The 3,489-nt window shown below is 38.0% G+C and overlaps 1 pseudogene; it reads left to right on the forward strand.

Moving 5' to 3' along the window:
• The first annotated feature begins 2,976 nt into the window (after nucleotides 1–2,976).
• LOC117797308 lies at nucleotides 2,977–3,071 on the forward strand (annotated as a pseudogene).
• The last annotated feature ends 418 nt before the right edge of the window (nucleotides 3,072–3,489 follow it).

Below are 3,489 nucleotides of genomic sequence, written 5' to 3' on the forward strand. Positions count from 1 at the left end.
CAAATTTTGATAAACAGTGTCATAACTTTGTCCACCTATTTCTAGAGATATTCCATTGTGTAATGATATCTGTATTACCAGGACTTAGAAGAGGTGCTAATTCCTGTCCCAGAAAATAATGTATCTCAGAATTTCGTTCCCCCATTGACCATTTCCCTTCAAATATTTTAGAAGCAGCACTTCCATCTTTAGGAAAAACTGAACAAAAAGTATCTGACAAGGTAACAGAGAATGGTAGGATTTTATTCAGAAGGAAGCACTAGAGAACGTGGCTCACAATTATGCATGGAAGTCCTAAGGGCTATCTATGACATCTTTACCTTAGATTATTTCTCTCCTAAATCATGGATAATAGAAGCCCCAGGCATTGTGAAATAAACCCTGAAGCTCAGCACACACAGACTCTAAGGGGTATCATTTTCGTGGTTCAGTTAACAAGAGAAGTGAAACTCACACCATTATTTGACTGACTTAAAATGTATCCTTTTTGTGTTTTAAGCTCTTCTATCCCATGTATTCGCCATTATTTGGCCCTTAGCATTCTCTTTGAAGCTGTCCTCCTCTGTCTGTTTCTCCTCTTGTTNTGTTACATTTTTTTTTTTTTTTTTTTTACACCATAGCTTCTAGCTATCCCTCAACCACAAAGGTAGTCGAAGCAACCTCCAAAAATACCAGCTCCCAGGAGCTGTTAGTTCTGTGCTTAGAGTATAAAGCGGGTCTCAAGCCTGGGTAATAACTGAATTCATGAATCTCAATTCCCAGATGACATTAATAGCAGCAGAGAGCAGGAAGCAGAGTTATGTTAATTTCTGCAGGTAATGTGTGAAAGCAGATAGGGAAAGCTTGAAAGGTCAACATCTGCTGTCATGCAGGAGTGTTGCAAAATGTGATTGGCCAGTAAATGTCAACACCATGTTCTAAAATCTACATGCCACCCCTTCAATTTAATCTTAGCTTGCAGCCCAGCTAACAGTCATGCAGCATGTTGCAAAAGCCCTTGAATTCTAGAATGGAATTGTATGATTGCATTCCCATGGCAATAAGACACCTGTAAATTACAAACTTGTCATTTAATCAGCATAAATATAGGGAGCTTGTGCAACCACCAGAATTTTTTTCATATCTATTTTCAGGGAAGGCTGAAGACCTCTTAATGATTATATACCGTAACGGACTGCAGGTCTAACTGTTGCCATGGTATTATGTACTTCTTTTCTTTTAAAGAAGTGACTGGAATGTAGAGCAGATAATGAATCTAATTGATTGTCTCCTGCTCCACACAGATATACTTTATATTCTCTCCCTTTTGTGCTCTTTCTCCCTTTCACTCCAGACTGGATTCACAGGTACACATTTGTTCAGTGACAAGAATGGCTGTAATACAGAGCAACTCCCACCTTATAAAAAGAAATAAATATAAAATAATCTGCTTTGAAAAATATAATAAAAAAGTATATGTATAAAAAAGCATAGGAGAAAAAATTAGCATTCACCGCACAAACTGTCAGTTTAAATCAATGAAGAAGAAGATAATGGGATTTTTTGTTGAACAAAAAGTATATAGTCAGTGCACTCATAGTGTCCAAGGTTATGTATAAGTTCTCTTTAATTTAATATGAACTTAAGTTAGTGAATCTTAAGCTTTCCAGATACACAAATTCAATTAGTCATTAGCATACTTGATAGGTAACTGGGTTTTTAGATTATAATTATTAACATACATTTGCCAACTGGATCCATTTACAACACAAAACACAAAATTTAATACAATTGACATTTATTCTCATACCATTTGCAAATACACCAAAAATAGAATTAATTTTTTTTTACTTGATGCACAATGCCACATTAATTTCAGGTGTACAACACACTGATTCAACTTCTCTATATGTTATGCTCACCACAAATGTACCTACCATCTGTCACCAGGCATTACAATATCATTGACTGTATTTCCTACATAATGTCTTTTATTCCCGTGACTTACTCATTCCATTACTAGAATCCTGTATCTCCCACTCCCCTTCCGCCATTTTGCTTATTCCTCCACCCCTCTCTCCCTGGCAACCATCAGTTCTCTGTCAAAAATAACATTTTAATAGAGGTGTTTTAGTTTGGTAATTATTTTGGATAGAATCATAAATGGCTTCAGAGTACACAGTCTTTCCCCATAGACTTACAGACCTGAGATAGCAGAAAATGGGTCCTGATGCGTTTCTTTGAGCTAGATAAAAATTTATAGATGAGTGAATTTAGTCATTGGAGAGATTTGGTCAGAGCCACACAATCTGGTGAGCAGACTGGCTGGATCTGTTTTTCTGACTCCTCGTTGAAAATTCTGGCTCCTTAGAATTCGGGTAACATTTTTACATCTCTCAAAATAACAATAAATTTTAAAAGAGATAACTTTTTCCTTTTTATTTTTTATCTTATTTATTTTTTAAAGATTTTATTTAATAGAGAGCATGAGCAGAGAGGAAGAGGAGAAGGAGAGGGAGAGGAAGAAGCAGACTCCCTTCTGAGCACGGACCCTGACCCGGGGCTCCATCCCAGGACCCTGAGATCATGACCTGAGCTGAAGGCAGACGCTTAACCCACTGAACTACCCAGGTGCCCCTATTTATTTATTTGAGAGAGAGAGAGAGAGAGAGAGAGAGAGAGAGAGAGAGAGTGTGGGGGGAGGGGCTGAGGGAGAGGAAGAGAGAATCCTCATGCAGACTCCCCACTGAGGAAGGGGCTTGATCCCAGGACCCTGAGATCATGACCTGAGCCAAAATCAAGAGTTGAATGCTTAACTGATTGAGCCACCCAGGCACCCCAACTTTTTCCTTTATAAAAGGAAATGGAGACAGGCGCACATCCCCTGAGCGACTGCTTACTGTCTTTAAGTTATGCAGGAGCATAAATGGTGTGCTCACGGTTAATGCGTTAGGTACTCCTATCAGGGTTTACAAGAGTTTAGATTAAAAAACAACAGAGGCTATACTTTCAGGGATCATTTCTATAGTTCGTTACTAGAGAAGGTTCTCTGGACATGTACGATATCCAGAAAACAAAACCAAAAACATTGTTTTAAATAAGGACCACCAGATAGAAAATACTGAATTATCACAAAACCCTTTGATTTTATTGACAATTTAAAATACAAATTTAATTCCTGCCTGTGAATATGTGAAATGTATTTTCTTTATTTGACTGATGATATGCTATTGAAGATAAAGCACTGGTTAAAGATGCCCACTTTTTATTCTGCTCAAACACTTGTTAAGCACATACATTAATCACAGCTTTCTACTTTCCACCGTGAACTAGTTGGACAGGCTTTTAATAATGCTGAGAAACCCTTTAATCACAGCGGGGGTGGGACGTTGACTCCCTACTGTTGGCTGTGGAACTTTGGGCAAGATGAGCCATACAGGTTGTCCTTTGCCAGTTTGTCTAATTCAAGAGTATGACTCCCTAGTGAGTATTTCACCTCCCTTTCATCCT

This window comes from Ailuropoda melanoleuca, chromosome 20 (genome assembly GCF_002007445.2).
Source record: "Ailuropoda melanoleuca isolate Jingjing chromosome 20, ASM200744v2, whole genome shotgun sequence".
NCBI lineage: Eukaryota > Metazoa > Chordata > Mammalia > Carnivora > Ursidae > Ailuropoda > Ailuropoda melanoleuca.